The sequence below is a fragment of the Halichondria panicea genome, chromosome 7 (genome assembly GCF_963675165.1).
Source record: "Halichondria panicea chromosome 7, odHalPani1.1, whole genome shotgun sequence".
In the NCBI taxonomy this organism is placed as follows: Eukaryota; Metazoa; Porifera; class Demospongiae; order Suberitida; family Halichondriidae; genus Halichondria; species Halichondria panicea.
Window position 1 is genome coordinate 2090634 of NC_087383.1, and position 22069 is coordinate 2112702.

The 22069-nt window shown below is 42.5% G+C and overlaps 3 long non-coding RNA genes across 6 annotated transcripts in view; 1 reads left to right on the forward strand and 2 right to left on the reverse strand.

Moving 5' to 3' along the window:
• Positions 1-22069, reverse strand: part of LOC135339200 (uncharacterized) — a 130126-nt gene that overhangs the window by 3958 nt on the left and 104099 nt on the right. The gene's annotated exons all lie outside the window — the stretch shown is intronic.
• LOC135339251 (uncharacterized) lies at positions 4829-5586 on the forward strand. Its single transcript, XR_010395962.1, has 2 exons — positions 4829-4913; positions 5019-5586. It is a non-coding gene; the product is annotated as an uncharacterized LOC135339251 (long non-coding RNA).
• LOC135339232 (uncharacterized) lies at positions 13212-18143 on the reverse strand. The gene is made up of 3 exons (XR_010395942.1): positions 17966-18143; positions 17314-17731; positions 13212-15596 (listed from the first exon to the last, which is right to left on the reverse strand). It is a non-coding gene; the product is annotated as an uncharacterized LOC135339232 (long non-coding RNA).

Below are 22069 nucleotides of genomic sequence, written 5' to 3' on the forward strand. Positions count from 1 at the left end.
ACACCTGCCACTGTAGCATGTAGCAGCACTCTGTGATGTGCCTCAAGACCTTTCTCCTTCACAGCAAGCTCTTGCAGCTGGTGTAGGAACACCAGTATATCTGAGAGCCTTTGATATAAGAATTCCAGTGTCAGGAGAAATACGAGTTGGTAGAAAGCGAGTGTGTTAGCAGGGCTAGTGCAGAGAGTTTTGGCCAGTTCCAGGAGATTGGTGAAGAGAGAGTTGACTGTTTTAGAGAGGAATCCTTTCTAAACCACACCCTCCAGACTCACCCAATCACTGCACAAGGGGAGGGTATAAATACACGTACATGTAGCTGTATGCACTGCACATGACATACATGTACATGTAGTGAAAGCTAAGACAAAAGCTCATATGGACCTGTGTAACTAACAAATAAAATATAGTGTGTCAAATGCACACTGAACATAGCAAGGTACACACACACACACACATCCACATACGTGTTGAGAGGAATCTTGTCCTTGTTGGCATGGTGATGTACGAGACGATGCCAGAGTAGGGCCACATCCAACTGTGTGCTGGGCTCTCGTATGAGGAGCAATTGGACGAGGGAGGCAAACAGTTGCCCTGGGAACGCCGTCTCCAGCACTGATGCGTGACAAGTGTCAGCCACCGCCCTCAAACACTTGACCAGGGAGGTAGTCAACATGGGGCTGCATAATAAAGGAGAGAATACAATTATGGAAGCTTAAACACTTAGTAATGCACGCAGTCTATTGTGCATGGTCACATAATTATAAGCAGATCATCCTCTATTACATAATCAAAGGTTACTGCTATAAACAGGATTCACGAAGGCACCAGAATCAGAGAACACGTACATGTACAAACAGTGTTTATGACAGGAAACTAAACACATACATGTACACAAACAGCTACATAAAGCAAAAGCTGTATAATATCATTCTCACCTGTTTTGAGTGTCCTGAGCTGCCAGAGGATGTACAGACAGTCCAGTGGTGGCTCCGCTATCAAGACCCCCTGAGGCCACGGGTACATAAGAGTTGATGAGCCCCAGTATATCTGGCTTGTGATAGTCGGGAAGGACTCCTGCAAACTCCCCCACAGTGATAGTGATGGATTGCTGAAAGGTCAGAGAGGACGTGAGGTCGGAGGGGCCTTCTGAAACAGTTTCTATGGAGATACGGAGGTGGCGGACCAGTGTACGGAATATATCCAGTACAGACGGACCTGCATGAGTGGACACAAGCTAAGTAATGTAAATACATGTATGCAGATTTAAAGTGTGGAATTAAACCGTGTCAAAACATACATGTACAGTCATGCAGAAACTTTAATAACAGCTATGAAAGGATCTGCGTATGAAGAATAAATGCGTATACCCTTCTTTAGAAAATGGCCCAAAAATAGTGTGTGCAACCATACAAGTACTTTACCATGGAGACTCACCTAGAGAGCTGTCTGCTGCCACGGCAACACACTTAGAGAGTGTGCTGAGGATCCCTTGTTTGGTCTCCCAGGACTCCTTCACCTTGGCATCCAGGTGGTCCACCAGCGACTGGACGGCCTTGTACCGATCCTGTCTCTGTGGGGGTACGTGTATAGTGGATAATGTACACTGGGGGGCTGTGGGGGTACGTGTTAGATACTGTACACTGGGGGGCTGTGGGGGATAAGATAATGGCTGTGGGGGGATAAGATAATGTACACCGGGGGGCTGTGTGTTAGATACTGTACACTGGGGGGCTGTGGGGGATAAGATAATGTACACTGGGGTGCTGTGGGGGGATAAGATAATGTACACTGGGGGGCTGTGGGGGGATAAGATAATGTACACTGGGGGGTACATGTCTACACTGTAAGTAGACACTGGAGGGAACAATTGAAATGCTTGAATAAACAATCCTGTTCAGAAAGTGACGGACCTGAAAGCTATCAATGTTACACAACAGAATAAAGCAGAGAGCAACGAAATACTGTTGATCACAGTCCGTTATATGGACAGTCAAGTCAGAATTTACAGTCGATCGTATGACCACAAGTATTTTTATCAAGCTATGATGCACTATACACTATAATGGTGAGAACACTTGGCCACCAGTGCATGTATATACGTGTACCTGCATGGCTTCCACGACGATGACGTACACACCAGCTGTGAATTCCTTGTCTGATATCCATAATTTGTTTAGGTCAAAGTGTCTACAAGGGGAGCAATGGAGTGTTACTATATACACAGGAAATGAGACAATGGTTGTGGTACTAGACCTGCTGAGACAACATTGCACAATAGGTCATAGCACTTTACTAACATCAGGAGTTCAATAAGAATCCTAATGCACTCCTGCTGAATGCAGTTCGATTTAAGTTACACCTATTAGGGAAACCACCTTGCCTACAAATACAGTGTTGCAACACATACGTACGCACAATGTATACATATACATTAGGGAAACCACCTTGCCTACAAGTAGCACCTACGCACACGAGGCATTGACTGACTTACTGCAGTATTGGCTTGAGGACACTGTCGATGTGAGAGAGTCCGGCAAAAATGATGAGCTCAGTGAGACTATCCTGAGAGTACCCTCCCAGACTGTCTCCCTCCTCCACAACAGGCTGGATCTCACCAAACTCTCTGTCAGAGTGGGAGGGGGGTTACTATGGGCACACACGGCATACTCATACACATTGCCTAAGGCCACCAATGGGTAATGGTGCGTGTACGTCGCTCATTGAAGCTACAGTATGTATGATTGTGTATTAGCCAGTGCTCCAGGAGCAGCAACTTGTAGATACTATTAATGTTATTACATAATTATAGTATACCTTGACTGGGCGACACTGTGACTGTGCATATTGAAGAGGAAGGGCGGCACTATCTTGTTCATGTGATCAAGGTCCCAAATGTTCATCTGGAGGTTGTCTTGCCGACCAATCTTCTTTATCACTCCCCTCAGCCGTTGCAACCCAGCCATCTGCGTCCTGTGTGAGGTGTAGTGGGGAGGGGTGGAGTTGGTGATATAAGAAATGTGATCACAAGTAATGCATGTGGCAGAGCACCCTAAGGGCGGTACAGTTAAAATATGACACCTAACACTTCGAACTGTGGCCACTCAAACTCATTTCATTTCAAAACAGTGAATGTGCTCATACTCGTGATATTTGTCGGCGTCGTCGACATTCTTGGTGAGGCTAAGAGAGGCAAAGCGGTGGATGAGGAAGTCGTACTGTCTGTGGTAGGGGGTGTTCCCTTCCTCTCGCTCGGCAAACTTCACAAACTGTGTGTGTGGAGGAAGGGTCGTCAATGTGTTGTATACACAATACACTATTAACAAAATGAAAAGTATATGTACATGCAATCTAATCGTGAAGATACACGTTCACTCTCTGCACTCACCCACCCACACACTCTACTCACACACCCACACCACACACACTCCCTACTCACCGAATTTGTGGCCATGATATGCAGTTCTGTGTTGCTAGTTTCCAGCATATTATGCAGTATATCCAGGTAGCTATCCACAATCAACTGGAGCTTTCGTGAGTCACAGGCTGACAGCAGCTTCTCCGTCACTTGCAGAGCCACACTCACATGCCTGGGGGGAGGGAGGGGCATGAAAATGGTATTTTGTACCACGTTTGTGAGAAAGCCATTGGATACTATAGTTGTATCATAGATATAACATTTAAAGTTCCCAGCCAAATAAGATACATCATTTTCTGTTCCGGAGGTACGGGGATGGTCGATAAATTTCCCTAGCTATACATGACATGTCGACATTGTATACTGTACAGGTATGTCTCTGAAATAGTCGTCTAACCCGTTTCTCTCTCTTTTGCAGGCTCTGACGCAGTCTCAGAGCGAGGTACTCTCTAATATTGTCCAGATGGTCAGGGGAGGTTTGAACAAAGAAGAGCAGCTTGTCTATATTAGCAGACACAGGTGTGGGTGTTTGAGGGTCCTCTGGGAAGAGCCCATCAACCAGCCGTTTGTAGCGAGGTTTGGGGCAGCAGAAGCACGTCGCCATAGTTAGATCTAGTTCTGTGTCTTGATTGATTGTAGACCTAGCATTTATTTGTAAAACGTAGAGCAGAGGTTTTTATGTAGTATGTTGGCAACCCTGCGCTTTCTTCTGGGTTTCTCACCCGTATCGTTTGAGGTACCCCCGAACGAGTCGGGTAAGAACTCAGCTAGTTCGATAAATTCCCCTTTTTCCGATTTTTTAGATAGTTTGTCGGGAATGGGGATGGCATTCTGGCCTACATTGACCGTATATGGAATAATGCTTGGTATCGTCGGTAATGTGGGGAGGCTCATGCGGGTTTGAGTACGGGGGGCACTAGTGGATACGAGGGGAACATGTGCTAGTGAGGTACTTGACATACCTGCCGTTCCGGTGCTGACAACAGGGCCTGAGGTGGGACTCCGTGGGGTACCCGAGCCGGAAGCAGAGATGGTTGGGATCGAGGGTGGGACTGATGGTGAGACTGATGAGGGGCCGGCTGTGGGACAGTGTTGTTGGACTGCTGCCTGAATCCGCTGGTCCATTGCGGTGATGATCGTTGGTAACACCGCGCCGAAGGCTGCCTGGACAGAATTGGCAATCATGGTGTTGAGAGTTGTCGGAGTTGTCGTCGGGTTGGTGGAACTGATCGGCGGTGTTCCAGTTGAGGATGTGCTCCAGGAGGTAGTGGTCATCTTCATATAGAGAATTACAGGATAGATCAGCAAGAGAAATCTTGAGAATTATAGGATAGACCCAGAAGAGAAGTTTTCTAATTCGTTTGTTCTTTCACTGACTGCCTGACCACGTGTTCCTTGCGCATGCCAGTACCGTGTTGGTTGCAATTGGTATTCTGAGAGAGCTAGCTGCAAGGCACAGATTTATTTGCTGGAATGGCCACTAAAGAGCAGAACCAAGGTATAAAGACTGTCATGTTTCCTATAAAGGATAAACCCAATGATTGCTAAAGCATAAAACCCTCATTGGTGATTGCTAACCTTGTGTGCTTGCTATCTATTTCAGAGCTCACAATTGACGATCTGAAGACAGAAATGAAACTGACTGATGAGCAGCTCAATACAGCAATACAAGAACCAGATCTACCCGAGTTAGCAGCATGTTTCGATAACACTGATGATTATCTTGAAAAGCTGGAGCTGTCAATGGAGCTGCCCTCTATCAACTTCTGAATACAAACAATTCCCTTGAATGTCTTAATTTGTCTGGTAACACATTGACTAACTGTCGTCACATTGCTGCTGGACTTGCAGCCAATAAGACTCTGAGAAGATTGGACTTGTAAACTGACTGATCAGAGTATCGAGGAGCTATCAACTGGACTGATCAACAAGATTGAAACACTGCACATTTATGATGGAACAGAAGATGGAATGAAGACGCTTGCCAGACATCTAACTGACACTATTGGTGATACCCGACCACCTAATTAATACTCTGTATCGAGACAGCATTCAGGGACGCTAACAAAGAGAGGAAGAGAAATGGACTGCCTGAGATTTAATGTGGTTGCATTCTTACCATGATTTTAATTACTTTTGACAATGGATTTTATTTTCTGCCATAATTATATCACATTATAATAAATGACAATTTGAGAAAAGTAGCAAAGTACTATAATATATAGTATATTATGTTGGAACATTAGGTCGTTAATAACTTGTCAATAGTACATGCAGATGATATAAATAATTCATGCACTGCTGTGAATAGTCAATGAATACATGCAATTTGCTAATGGAAAATCCAATTTAACGCTCTGTCGATTTTTGTTCATGAGGAAGATGAGCAGACTAACGTTCACTTTGGCCCTCCCAAACATCTTCATGATTGCCAGGTCCTCGTATTGCAGCTGAAGGAGGTCCTGTGTGGGGAGAAGAGAGGGCAGTGAAACACTTCAACTGGTATAAGACAAAGAATGCATGTATTTGTAAGACAAATGAATACATGTACTTACATACACCGTACAAGCATACCAACACTATACCTGACACAAGGCAGTAAACTTCTTAAACACTTTACGTACCTACCATCTACCTGTACACACACCCTCACCTGGAGGACCAGCTCCACCTTCTCTATCTGCCTGATGTGATCTCCAACACAACATTTCCGAACCTGAACCTGGACGAGTAAGAAATAATGTTTTCACATAATTATAGCATAACGTTGCACATAAGATCAAAGCTGTAGCAAGCGGTCAGGCTGGTCAGGTTTTGGCCTAACCACTTTTTGCAGCTGGGTAGGCAATGGTCGTAAATATTGTAAGTGATAATGCGCATGCTATTTTGGTGAGGAAAAGGGATGACCTTTTTCTTAGGTAAAAAATTCACCACTGTATAAAAGTTCCAATAGTAGAAAAGCAGCTGACCTTTAATTGCAAGTTGGCCTGACCACTTTAAAGTTGCTTGCTACGCCCCTGCATGAAGATTGGGGCATAAAAATAAGTCAATAGCCTCACACTGGAGGAATTGTTAAGTCTAGATTAGTAGTAGAGTCTGAGCTTCAGTCAAACAGTGGACAAAGTACGTACCAGAGCAATTAATGGCACATGTGATGATTATCATGTTGTTTAATAGAAGTATGCTAGTATAACGGCTACTCTCACTCAAGTATACGGAGACTTACAGAGTGGGTGGGGCATATCTCCATGGACGCTGATGTATGGATGATTGGCTTGGTCACGTCAGAGTACTCGTCGATACCCAGCTTTCTGTCCAGGGGTCCACAGTCGATGCTCGCAGGAAGAACCCTCTGTGGGGGGTACAGTGAGAGTCATAATTATTATTATGATTCAGTTCCGGGAATAAATGTCATAGAAAGTCACTAATTGACTCACATTTTTTCCAGCCGAGGCAAATGGAGCACAGCTATAGGTTATGTCTCTGTGGGGCATGGAAAAATTGATTTACTGAAATTGTGTATCAGGTTTTAAGCAACTAATAAGGATTATCACTTATTGAGCGCACAATTCCCCGCCCACACACACCTGGTCAGTAGACAGCTGATTGCCTATCCACAACATTGAAGGATTTTATCGCAGCTATGTACTTCATTGTACAGCTGCAAGGGGAGTGACGTGTGATACAGTGTGATTCAATGAAAGTCAGTACAACACAGTTAGTGTATGTTTACCAAAGAGGTACATGAGATTGTTCTGACAAATCATTCTTGTACTCTCTAATACACTAACAGGGTTTCATCTAGGATAACAAGTTGGGGGGGGGATTTGGGAGTGCGTAAGCGCAAGTGTTTGGCTATGCCCACTTAAAAAAAGTTGATTTAATACTAATGTGATGATGTCATTATTCTACAAGATTTGGGGGGGGGGAAGAACCACCCTCCCCTACTAGATGAAACCCTGACTAACTGATACAGTACCAAAGATGCAACCTTTTACATGGCAAAATTAAAAACGGCCATTGTCAAAGTAATGTAGACGCAATCGGCATCATGTATAAATTGTGTATTTGGCCTGGCCTAAGCCATATTCAGTACATACTATATAGCAGGTCATTTTCGTAGGTTATAACATTCGAAACAAACAACGTCTACACACAGTAAGTGCAGTAGTAGTAGATCTAAGAGGTAGTCTAATGCTCAAGAATGATGGAACATCTTATATACATATAGTAGTCATCTGCAGAATTGTGTAGAGGAGATGTTTCACCATCTTTGAGCATTAGTTTACCTCTTAGATCTACTACTACTGCACTGCACTATACTGCACTTACTGTGTATATAGCTAGTAGGTATCTTCAAGACCAGCTAGCTCACTGACAGTTGACAAACTAATGCTCAAAGATGGTGGAACATCTCTACACAATTCTACTACTACTGCATGCACTTACTGTGTATATAGTAGGTATCTTCAAGACCAGCTAGCTCACTGATAGTTGACAAACACTCTCTGGGACAAAAACCATTGTGTAGCTCTTACTTCAATATTTTACAAACTTCCTTTATTTAGAATAATAGCGCATGCATTGCAGAATGCAGAGGCTGCAAAATATGGTGGGCCGTTTGTTTCAAAATTCAAATGTTACATTTTCATTCAAATCACAATACATTCATTCAAGATGTGCAATTTTCATTCAAGAGCATTCAAGATTATTCATTCAAGATTCAAGATTTTGATGGATGCATAAACATGCATAATTTCAGATGACTTTAGCCACACTTTGTGGTTTTATTGCATGGTGTAGTTGTTTTAATTAACAGGAAATGGGGTTCACAATAATCAACTCCCTCCCTCAGTAGTGGTAAGGTGATTCCCAAACCAGAAACATGACATTGATTGACGAAAATTAACAAGAGGTCAGGGGTTCGTTGCCGACCTTCGAGTTTTGAGCATTAAGCAAAGGACATCTTATAAATGTTGTGTTTTAATGACTGTTGGCATGCATATCTTGAATAATTATTGTCGACTTGAATGCATTAAAATCTTGAATGACAATTGCATGGTCTTGAATGGTCAGTGGATCTTTGGATCAATTTAAACGAGCATGCTGACTATAAAAAGGCGTGCCCAGGACAGCTCCGACCGGATGCAACGGGAAAATGGCAAAAATGAAAAAATGAATTTACTTGAGTCTTGCAAAAAGACGCCCTTGACAGTATAATGCACATTCTTTACATTCTTACGGTCTTCTTTTGATACGCCTTCTTCCGCGCTCTCACGAGATAGTAGACATGACATAACTTAAAACAAAAAATGGCTGTCAAAAGTTTATTTTCAAGAAGTGTTCTCAACCTCAGAAGAAGCCTACTGGGGTCCACAGGAGCTTTGGTTCGAGACTGAAGATACCAAGCAGGTCTTTGTTGATAGAATTGACAGTGCTAAGCGTTTAATTTTCTTGCTGCCAGAGGTTCATTGGCCTTGGAAAACATGAAGATTTGGCAAACTGATGTTGTTGTTGAAGAAGGTAAATAGTCTAGTCTATAGTATAAAAGTAAGTAGTATAATTATAGTGTACAGTAAGGTGACTTTATCGACCTACGAGTGCTTTTTAACATTAACATTTCATTTTACATGGATAAAGTAACGAAGTGAAGTGTTGAAAGTCTGTAGGGCCAGGGAACACCTAGTGGGTTCGGGTATCGTCCAAGCACCTCCTGAAGAACGGAAATTGATTGTACTACTATTGGAAGTTTTAAATATCGCACAAACAGCAGCTGGGTGTTGTGGCTGTGGTGAAGGGTGGGGGACTAGTGACAAAATGGACGGGTGTTTTTTCTGTTCAATTACTAGTGGGTCATCATGCTCATAGCCACCATGACATTTGTATAATAACCTTCATACATAGTCATTGTTATTAATAACGTTCATCTTTTCTCAGGTCGCTTTGAAGGACTACCCTCACTTGTTGACAGGACAGTCTTCCTGGCATCAACCTATGTATATAGAAAATGTAAGTCTTACTACTGTATCAAGCAATAATTATATCGTTACCTCTCTGGCCTCTTTTCTGGAGGAAGACTCACTGCTAGGGGTTGGTAGTTCTATTATTCATTCCCACATTATTCCACATCCCATGTACTCGCGACTTTCATCAGGCCTACAGATGTTTATACTACTGACTCGACTGACCTGTATTTCCAAAACCTGCCTATTATTCTCACTAAAGTTCCCATGATACCAGCATAATTCTTCCCCAAAATGATGCCAGCACTACCAACCCCTACCCGGGAGAGCTCTCACTTGTTTGCACCCTACTCTACAACTCTAAATGATAGCAAACATTTGTTTGATATACTGACATTAATTAATGCTGATATAAATTCTTTTTCAGAATCAATTTCGTCAACTTTCTACAATGCACAATGGCGTAGTCTCAAGCCTCAATGCCGTCTATTTATATGCAAGAAAGCAAGGAAAACTCTTTGGAAGAGTTCACTGGAGTAATGCTCACTGTAGCTAACCTGGAGCTGAATAGACATAGCCTTTTACTGTACCTACAGACCTACCTGAGCATTATTTATTTGTCAGCCATAATCATAAATTTTTATTTTTGTCTTTTTGATTCTGGTAAAGAAAAAAACCCACCAGGAATGTTATTCCCCTCCCTTCTGTGTGTTTTTTTTTAGTGTTCACGGTGTGTATGAATGGGTTCTGAGCGCTTTTGCGCAAGAGAAAAAACAGCTCGTTACTAAGGCTTGAATGAAATTTTCTGGGTCAAAGGTCGCGTCCTGGGCAGCTCTTTTTATACTCAAAACTCGCTCCGGGATCCGGAAGTTGCTAATGCGGTAATTAAAGCCAACATGCTCGTTTAAATTTGTTTTGGGCAGAATTTCAAATCGATAGAAATTTAAATATTTTTTGATTTTGAATATTTTGAAACTGCAAGAGTACATGCAAATGAGTGCATTCTATTTTCAATTCTTGAGGAAGAACTGGTCCTGAGTTTCGTGCAGAAAAAAGCAGTTTCATATTTTGCACCCACAGGGGTTAGCTTATAATGACCTTTGTACTCTAAGAAGCTGTGCACTTTATAGTCTGTTATAAAATCAGTATTATGTGCACCTAGCTTGTATGCGTACAGGTTATGTTAACAGTTGTATCCCACCCTGATTGACAATGACAATTACACCCCTGTCTGTATAGGTGTTCCAAGTACCATGGCCAATAGATGAGTGTTCCCAGCATACAGACGGTACTATACATATAATCATACAGTTGTTCGATTGCACACACGCACACACAATAATATCATAATTTAATTGATCCTTCAACATTGAAATGTTTAATAATATTAATTATGTACAGTTAAGGAAGTACATTATTATATTATACATAGCAGAGTCGTGCAGTTGGCTAGCCTCGAGGAAGTGATTGGGATATCAAGGCTAGCAGTTGGCAAGGTTATATTCTGGCTATATTTAGCATTGCATTGGAGCATGGCTTCTCAAGAGTACAAAGGTCATTTTAAGCAAACCCTGTGGATGCTATAAGCGCTAGTGATGGTCAAAAATTGAAAATGCTTTTTCTGCACGAAACTCAGGACCAATTCTTCCTCAAGAAATTAAAAGTAGAATGCACTCATTTGCATGTACTCTTGCAGTTTCAAAATATTCAAAATCAAAAAATATATAAATTTCTATCGATTTGAAATTCTGCCCAAAACAAATTTAAATTGATCCAAAGATCCACTGACCTTGAATGAATACTATATATGCATCTTGAATGAATGTATTGTAATCTGAATGAAAATATAACATTAATTTTGAATTTTGAAACAAACGGCCCACCATACACCATAGCAAAAACACATTGATTTTACAATGTAAAAGGGTGGGCCAGCTCAGCACAATTCAAATAGCAATCAAAATTCCAGGCTCTTAAACGAATAGGACTATTATATCATTCAATGACAATTTAGAGAAAAGTAGCGAAGTACATAGTATGTTAGAACATTAGGTCGTTAATTAATCAATTGCAACGTGTCAATAGTACATGCAGATGATATAAATAATTGAAGAATGCTCACATGCAATTGTCAATGAATACATGCAATTTGTTAATGGAAATACAATTTAACACTCTGAGGATTTTAAAAGTTCATGAGGAAGATGAGCAGATTAACATTCACTTTGGCCCTCCCAAACATCTTCATGATTGCCAGGCCCTCGTATTGCAGCTGAAGGAGGTCCTGTGTGGGGAGAAGAGAGGGGAGTGAAACACTTCAACTGGTGTAAGACAAAGAATGCATGTATTTGTAAGACAAATGAATACATGTACTTACATACACCGTACAAGCATACCAACACTATACCTGACACAAGGCAGTAAACTTCTTGAACACTTTACGTACCTACCAAATTAATTCTACCTGCACACACCCTCACCTGGAGGACCAGCTCCACCTTCTCTATCTGCCTGACGTGATCTCAAACACAACATTTCCGAACCTGAACCTGGGCGAGTAAGAAATAATGTTTTCACATAATTATAGCATAACGTTGCACATAAGATCAAAGCCGTAGCAAGCAGTCAGGCTGGTCAGGTTTTGGCCTAACCACTTTTTGCAGCTGGGTAGGTAATGGTCGTAAATATTGTAAGTGATAATGCGCATGCTGTTTTGGTGAGGAAAAGTGATGACCTTTTTCTTAGGTAAAAAATTCACCACTGTATAAAAGTTCCAATAGTAGAAAAGCAGCTGACCTTTGATTGTAAGTTGGCCTGACCACTTTAAAGTTGCTTGCTACGCCCCTGCATGAAGATTGGGGCATAAAAATAAGTTAATAGCCTCACACTGGAGGAATTGTTAAAGTCTAGATTAGTAGTAGAGTCTGAGCTTCAGTCAAACAGTGGACAAAGTACGTACCAGAGCAATTAATGGCACATGTGATGATTATCATGTTGTTTAATAGAAGTATGCTAGTATAATGGCTACTCTCACTCAAGTATACGGAGACTCACAGAGTGGGTGGAGCATATCAACGCTGATGTATGGATGATTGGCTTGGTCACGTCAGAGTACTTGTCGATACCCAGCCTTCTGTCCAGGGGGTCCACTGTCGATGCTCGCAAGAACTCTCTGTGGGGGGTACAATGAGTGTATGTATATTCATACCCTCTGCATGGCAACAAAAATAGCTAATGTGCAATTTAGATCATACGATACTTTAGTAGAAGGTAGAAACACACATGGCATCATCACATGACCATCATTCGTACATACACACTTTCAACTATTTGACTACAAATTCAGTTTTGGTTATCACATTTCTTACAGGTATACTGTACCACTTTTATCACCTGTTGTTCGTAGCACTCAAATATCTACCCCATCGGCACACTGCTCCGATCCAACTCCTCACAGCGATCCAGTGCCTTCTTGAGCTCTTCCTCCATCACAAGTCTCTCTTGCACAGCAGACTGGGTAATAGATTGCATGGTGGTCATGTACACACACACAGGTATACAGATACAACCATCACAGCATCGTGGTAGTGGTACAGTAGTTATATAATTGCAGGTACATGTATTAATGAAAGCACCGCGGGTGCTGATGCCTCGGTGGAGGTGCAAAGCTACATAACATAAAGCTACACACATTATCATGATGAATATTTTTGCATTTTTGCTGCATGCAAACTCAAATTGCATGGTGGTCGATCATGTACACACACACACACACAGGTAATACAACCACCATGTGGTAGTGGTACAGCTGTTTGCTCACTGCATTACCACAAAACAACAAAATGTTGCTATGCAAACAACATGTGGTCCTAAGCAATGATGGCTTCTAGCACTTGTATGTTAAATGGGTACTTTTTGAGGGTTACAAAAATGGCTAATCTGCGAGACCCTAAAAATTACCCGCTATAAGGTGGCATCAATATTATAGTAAATGCTCTCACTATCTACTCTTGGTGGTATATATGGAAACTCACATACAAATTATGGTGAGCATTTGAAATGGAGAATGGGCGGGGACTAGCCTCGATTCCAGGCCGATTAAAATACGGCCTGGTACCTATTGCAGGGGTGATAGTGCGCATGCGTTAGTTTATTCTCCAGAATCTGGGGAATCCCCTTTTTCTTTCTCTCATCTATTTTCTATCTTTGTACATCAGCTTAGCTCTCTATTGCGTTGTTCCAGAAGGCTTTCACACTAGTCTAAAGCCAGAAGGGGCTCTCATCTACCTCTATGACGGTTGTATGGTCAGGATGTCTTACCTTGGATCTGTACAGGCTATGGGAAGTGTATGGTACCTCAAACTGCTACTTGCGAAGACAACCCGGCTATAGGACCATCCTAGACGTAGATGAGAGCCTCTTCTGTCTTAAAACTAGTGTTCAAGCCTTCTAGACCAACGCAATAGACGGCATAAGCCACAGCTTTACAGAACTCAGTCATAGAGATAAAGTATTACGGAACATATTTTTAGTAAACGGACTAATTTCCTGTGTAATTTACTAAGGTTTTACGTTCGTAGTACGATTACCCATATTCTAGGTAATTTGAAGCGCATGCGCACTATCACCCCTGCAATAGGTACCAGGCCGTATTTTAATCGGCCTTGAATCGAGGCTAGGGCGGGGACTAGCTTGCATATACCAGCAGATATGATATACATGTAGCTACTAACCGTCCACTGAATGTATGGAAAGCAGTGTGAAGGCTGAAGAAACTGTACTGCAAAGGACCTCAAACACTGACAGATCACAAAAGATAGTTTAAGCCTGCTGCTTATACAGAAATATGTTTGGAATTATCGGTCAAACCGATATACCACAGTGAGCGAGCCAGCCATCTGCAGGTTCCTTAGCGTAACAATTTTTCGTTCAGCATGCAAGTCTCAGCACAAGGTGTTGATAGACCATTCTCCATATCAAATCCTCCCCGGTTCTATTAGTTTCTATAGTCTAGTTCTAGGGTATAATCAGTATTTTGGTTGGCTTCTGTTATGATTGTCAGTATTAACAGGAGCCCATAAATAAGAGAAGGAGTGGCTGACTACGGGGATCACGTTTCGTAAGTGGTTATGACCGCATTTCCATATATGCAGAGTCACTTAAGTGGTTGAATCCCTACACGTGTTATACACAATACAGGGCTGCGGTTTGCAAGCACTTAGTCGCTTCCAAACAAGGAAGTGCGGTTTCACCGGCAATTACGAGACGTGATCCCCGAGTATACGTTGAAGTTAGCACAACGTCACTGTATATATAAATAGTATTGCATTGCATTCGCCAAATAATTACCAAATTTTCCAGCTGTACAGTACGTCAACTCTCCTCATATTTCGTCTAACTGAATTGATTGCGATGGTATGTAGCTCAGCTAACTTGTTGCTTGATTCATTGTGGCAAAATGATATGAGCTAAAACTTGTATGTATAGGGAGCTGAGGGACTGTATTTACTATCTTTTACTATCTATGCATTTTATCCGAGTCTAACTACCGCTGCATATGTAGTGAATTAAATCTGAAAGGAACTTGTGTTGCCTAAAATTGGATTTTCCCAGAAGCAGCTTGTTGACCTCGAGCATCAAGTATAAATGAGTAGGAGGAATGATAATGCTGTGCAAGTAGAGTACATACTCTTTAAGTTGTGTGAAAGTCTGCAGTATAGATAGTCTGTAAGATGCATCACTTTACTGTGATTTTGTGATGTGTGGGTGGTGTATATGGGTGGTGTATATGGGTGGATTAAAATAACACACAGACAGAGGTAATCACTACATTGTGGTTGTAGTGCTCTTGCAAAGGAAAACCACTGTACTAGCAACAACTTCATTAGGAAGAGTATGCAACTCCATACTTAAAACCGTAGTAGGCGTTCTGTTCAACCTTCGTCACATGCTGTCAGGGTTTCATAGGATAAAAACTTGGGGGGGGGGGGGAAGGTGTACGTGCACCGAAAAATGCTGACCACACCTCTTATTACTTATTACATCACTATACATAAAGGTATAAACCCTGGCTGTCGTGAAATCTTAAATTAGGATGTTTGCAATGAATTATCAAGTACCTTTACAAGGGGCTAGCACATTGTATCTCAAGTGGCTGTGGTTACAATCAGGGTTTCATGAAGATGGGTGGGAGCCCTCGGATTTCCCAAAATTCCCCCCTGGAAACATGAAAAATTAAAGATGTACCAAATTGTACAGTGAGATCTAGTACATGTAGCTATAATGATTATTCTACATGTATCAGTCAGATCAGTTGAGAAAAAGCCTCTTACGTCCGTATAGCGGGTGTATTTCGAGGGTATAAATTTTCGTGGAAATGCCTTTAGAAAGGTTTTCGCGAATTTAATTTTCGTGGTATAGCGCCCTTTTTGCAGCATGCATGCAATATTAAATTCGCGGTTCATGCCTAATCCGCGAAAACACGAACATTTATACCCTCGAAATATACTCGCTATACGGTACATCATATCCATTTTGATCTAGCACATGGTACAGTTCAAAAGTTCAGACAGGAGATGTACATACACAAAATGGATGTGTACAATTATTATATGATACCCTTTCAAATTTAAACTTTACAACATAAGCAGTGCATGTACATAGTGGGACCATAAGCAGTGCATGTACATAGTGGGGCCATAGGCAGTGCATGTACATAGTGGGACCATAGGCAGTGCGTGTACATAGTGGGGCCATAGGCAGTGCGTGTACATAGTGGGACCATAGGCAGTGCGTGTACATAGTGGGGCCATAAGCAGTGCATGTACATAGTGGGACCATAAGCAGTGCATGTACATAGTGGGACCATAGGCAGTGCATGTACATAGTGGGACCATAAGCAGTGGGACCATAAGCAGTGCATGTACATAGTGGGACCATAGGCAGTGCGTGTACACAGTGGGACCATAGGCAGTGCGTGTACACAGTGGGACCATAGGCAGTGCGTGTACACAGTGGGGCCATAGGCAGTGCGTGTACACAGTGGGGCCATAGGCAGTGCGTGTACACAGTGGGGCCATAGGCAGTGCGTGTACACAGTGGGGCCATAGGCAGTGCGTGTACATAGTGGGGCCATAGGCAGTGCGTGTACATAGTGGGGCCATAGGCAGTGCGTGTACATAGTGGGACCATAGGCAGTGCGTGTACATAGTGGGGCCATAGGCAGTGTGTGTACATAGTGGGACCATAGGCAGTGCGTGTACATAGTGGGGCCATAAGCAGTGCATGTACATAGTGGGACCATAAGCAGTGCATGTACATAGTGGGACCACCATAAGCAGTGCCTGTACATAGTGGGACCATAGGCAGTGCGTGTACACAGTGGGACCATAGGCAGTGCGTGTACACAGTGGGACCATAGGCAGTGCGTGTACACAGTGGGGCCATAGGCAGTGCGTGTACACAGTGGGGCCATAGGCAGTGCGTGTACACAGTGGGGCCATAGGCAGTGCGTGTACACAGTGGGGCCATAGGCAGTGCGTGTACACAGTGGGGCCATAGGCAGTGCGTGTACAGAGTGGGGCCATAGGCAGTGCGTGTACATAGTGGGGCCATAGGCAGTGCGTGTACATAGTGGGGCCATAGGCAGTGCGTGTACATAGTGGGACCATAGGCAGTGCGTGTATATAGTGGGGCCATAGGCAGTGCGTGTACATAGTGGGGCCATAGGCAGTGCGTGTACATAGTGGGCAGTGCGTGTACATAGTGGGGCCATAGGCAGTGCGTGTACATAGTGGGGCCATAGGCAGTGCGTGTACATAGTGGGACCATAGGCAGTGCATGTACATAGTGGGACCATAGGATATCCCCCTTCCCCCCTGTATGACACCCTGCTCACCCTTTAGAAGACTGCCCCCCCCATACACACACACTCACCCTTCTAGAAGAATGTCCAACCATAGCCTTAGGAGCTGTCTCCCTCCTCTTAGCAATCACTCCATCGATGTGCGTCATCTTGAGTACCTCATTTCGACTAATCTTGGACGCTAGATGCAGCACACCCGCCACTGTAGCATGTAGCACCACTCTGTGATGTGCTTCAAGGCCTTTCTCCTTCACAGCAAGCTCTTGCAGCTGGTGTAGGAAAGACCAGTATATCTGAGAGCCCTTGATAAGAGAATTCCAGTGTCAGGAGAAATACGAGTTGGTAGAAAGCGAGTGTGTTAGCAGGGCTAGTGCAGAGAGCTTTGGCCAGTTCCAGGAGATTGGTGAAGAGGAGTTGACTGTTTTAGAGAGGAATTCTTTCGAAACCACACCCAGTGAGAGCCCGACAGCCTCCAGACTCACCCAATCACTACACAAGGGGAGGGAGGAGTTAACGGTGCAGTACTCTATAAATACGTGTACATGACCTGTAAGCACTGTACACCATAATTATACACAACCACACTATCATTGATTGTGTACACAGTGAAAATTAAGACAAAGCTCAAAATATGCACACACATGTACTTACATGTATAACTGACAAGTATACCTCAAATGCACACTGAACATACCAAGGTACACACACACATGCACCACGTACGTGTCGAGAGGAATCTTGTCTTTGTTGGCATGGTGATCTACGAGACAATGCCAGAGTAGGGCGATATCCAGCTGTTGCCCTGGGAACGCCGTCTCTAGCACTGATGCGTGACAGGTGTCAGCCACCGCCCTCAAACACTTGACCAGGGAGGTAGTCAACATGGGGCTGCATAATAAAGGGGAAGTATAATTATGGAAGCATAAACACTAGTAATGCAGTGAAACCGTGCAGTCTATTGTGGTCACGCAGGTCATCCTCTATAATACAGCCACTATTAGTCTACTCAAAGACTACAATAATTAAGTTTCACAAAGGCGCCAGAATCACACTAAGTACTTTTGCATAGAACACGTACATGTACAAACAGTGTTTATGACAGGAAACTAAACACATACATGTACACAAACAGCTACATAAAGCAACTGCTAAACATTCCCTCTCACCTCCTGATCATGCAGGAACTTCATAAACCTGGTGTACTTAGGACTTGTCACATGATCAGTCTACTTGCTATTAGCAGCCTCTCAAAATTGCATGGCTAAGAAACTTGCAGCAATATACTGAAACCATTTTAAAGGAGCATGTTAATGCGTACTGCTATAGGTGGACCTTTTGGGTGGGCACTTTGTATGGGTTACTTCTTGGAGAAAGGTCACAATCATGGTACATGCATGTATTTCTTATGTACACCTATACTATAGCGTGATGGCGTTGTTAATTGGACATGTTGTTAATACTAGTATGCTTGTAATGTAAGCCCACAGGCATAAATTTTAGGCACGTATTATCGGTATATTCATTTGTAAGAGTGAAACTTCTTACTACACTGTACACAGTCTCATACATACAGTAGACACTCACTTCTAGGGAATGATTACTCACGGAACAGACTCCATTGTGTATTTTGCCTAAGCCATAATCAGTACATACTGTATAGCAGGTCATTTTCGTGGGATAAAAAATCCGAGACAAAAACGTAGGCGTGGTGCACCAGTGATTTCGTGTGTACAAATTCCCTTTGCTTCACTGCATTGCATGCGTTCCGGTCAACCATGCCTACGTTTTCGTGAGTGATAAATATTCGTCAAGGTTTAGCTTGCCCACGGAAACTATACCCAGGACGCTATACGTACGGTACGGTATACTGTACCACTTTATCACCTGTTTCAAGTACTCTTCCTTCTCCCGTTACTTTGTAGCACTCGAATATGTCCACCCCGTCCACTGCAGGCACACTGCTGTGCTTCAACTCCTTACAGCAATCCAGTGCCTTCTTGAGCTCTTCCGCCATCACAAGTCTCTCTTGCACAGCAGACTGGGTAATAGATTGCATGGTGGTCATGTACACACACACAGGTATACAGATACAACCATCACAACATCGTGGTAGTGGTACAGTAGTTATAATAAAGGTACAGTAGACTCTCGCTATTCCGACTCTCTGAAGTATGGCTTGAAATGTGGCCAACTCGCTATTCTGTATACTTGCTGCCCCAAACTAGTAATTTTATACGTATACATTTTGGGTGTGGTTTAGCAAAAAAACTGTGTGTGGGGGGAGTGGTTGGGGTGTACAATGAGACGTAGGAAGCGGGATGCTCATGAACACTACAATGAAAGTTATAAAAAAGGTAAACCGTTTTGTGAGCAAACACAGCTGTGGGATTACATTGTAATAGAGAGGAAATGATTCATTATCTTTATTTGTTATCCTCGAGACAAAACCGCAAAATTAGTCATTAATATTCGAGGTAGGTTGATTTTAAGCCGCGGCTATTTTCTGAAATGCAAACTACCGCGCTCTTCTGGCCAAGTTGCACTGTCCCAAGGGTGGCCGGATTAACGAGAGTCTACTGTACATGTATTAATTATACAGTATTCACCGAGTGCATACATGTACATGCTAAACTCACATCTGCCCTTGCTGTTGGCCAGTTCCAATTCTCTCACCAGCTCAGCCATGACACCCGGGTCCATGATTTGAGACCTCTCGAGCAGCTTCTCCTCCAGCTCCCTCAGCAGGTCATCCTCTAGACATCGAATGGTCTCACTCTTCTCCTCAACCTGACAAGGGAACATCAATAAGTTGCTGCCAGGTGGAGAATACTCGACATACAATAGTGACGTGCATGTACACTCAACTACTGAATCTGGCAATGAAATTTAACGGTATTCTCCCACTTTGAAATAAAGGTCAGCTTAAAGTTGGACTGTAGTTAGGTATTAAATAGGCATCTGCTATCAGGGTTGTTGCAATAACTATTATAAAGAGATAGTAGCGTACGTGTAATCACACAGTACACCATCAGATCAGCTATTCAGAGCATAGATCATACAGTATATACATGATCAATTGCTAAATGCTCTGAAATGCAGCTCACTAGCAAAAAAAAGTAATGCCTAGCAAATACCGTATAGCGGGTATAATTATTTCGAGGGTATAAATGTTCGCGGATGGACCTCTACAAAGGATTTCGCGGATTTTATTTTCGTGGTCTGAGTTCCAGCCTTTTGGCGCATGCGCACATCAACATGCAGCTGTACCTACACACCGTTAGCCTCGAATCCATAATACTGAACACGCCTACTATTATAAATTTTCGCGGTACAGGCTCAATCCGCAAAAACTGCGAACATTTATACCCTCGAAATATACACGCTATACGGTAGTAGATCTATTTTGATTAAAGGACACTAAACACTGCACATGTGTATCTCTCACCTCTGTGGGTGGTATAGGAACGAGGGAGGCCCTCTGATACTGTCTAGAGGACTGGACTTCTTCTCACTGCCAATCTAGAAAACACAATACGCATTTGGTAAAGATCTACCGTAATCGTTCTCATTATAGAACCAGTAAAAAATTTTTATTATTCTAGAAACAATGTACCAAAAAAAATGAAAGAGGGCGTCCTAATCGAGGCTGGTTCTATGATTGGAATGCTTATGGTACTCCCAAACAACATTGACCACAATTGATCCAACAAAATTAAAATTCCTCACAATTTACCACAACCACAGACAAGTACTATCTATGAATTAGATTATTTTACACCACAACTGTCAAAGATAAAACTCACAAATGAACCTAAGTCATTTTGAAACATACCTTGTAACTCCCCCCCCCCCTGTACGAGTTATATGTTTGTGTTAAGCACACTTAACAGTGTACTCTAAAAGCTACATTTTGATAGTAAAAACTTGGGTATGATGTAAACACTACTGACGTTTTGGCAGGATTAGTGGAACATATATTTATGGTCCATTCCCCCCTTAAGCCGTGGATATTTTAAACCACCTCGCTATTCTGGCCAAGCTTCACTGTGCCGGATTAACAAGAGTCTACTGTACATGTATTAACGAGTGCTGCAAGCTGCGCTGTGCTAATGCCTCTCGTCATGTTTCGCTTTCTCTCAAACTATGAGAGTGTTAGAGAGGTGAAGAGGTAATTACATAATGTATTACTGTTGACAGAATTGAATTACAAATAGAATAGGAGAGGAGCTGAATGTAAACAGAAGCCTATCTGATGGCTTGATGAATAATCAATCTTCAAAGATAGAGCATGTTATTTATATGACCTGTAGCCAAACAGTGGGAGCAAACCTTTGTCAAAGGCACAATCTGTACAGAATAGTAATAGAGAATTTGGATCATGAGGCTTATATTCAGTAGTATTTGCACAAAGTAGAAAAGACTGGTGTTACATGCATCTATTGTTACCAGACTTGTGTACTCTATTGTTATCTATTCTATAATCATTGTCATGCTTGTGGCTTCTTACCAGAATCCCAAGAAAAAGTAGATCAGGATCTGGATTATCTCACATGTGGGGATGAGCGTGCATGCGTATTAAATCTACACAAGAATAATGGGTGTCTGCAAAGAGAACAAATGGCTACTATAGTCTATAGCTAATAACACCTCTTTTCTGGCTCTTAGCTAACAAAAAGCTAGCGCTTTAGTGCAAGGCTAACTTATAAGTTGAATAGAAATTTTGTGCGAACAGATGATTCTACGAAAGATTCTGAAGAGACTGCAACAGCCTTCAATGTGGGTCAAACTAGTCATAACTCGAGAAAGAAGCCTTAGTTTGCTAATCCA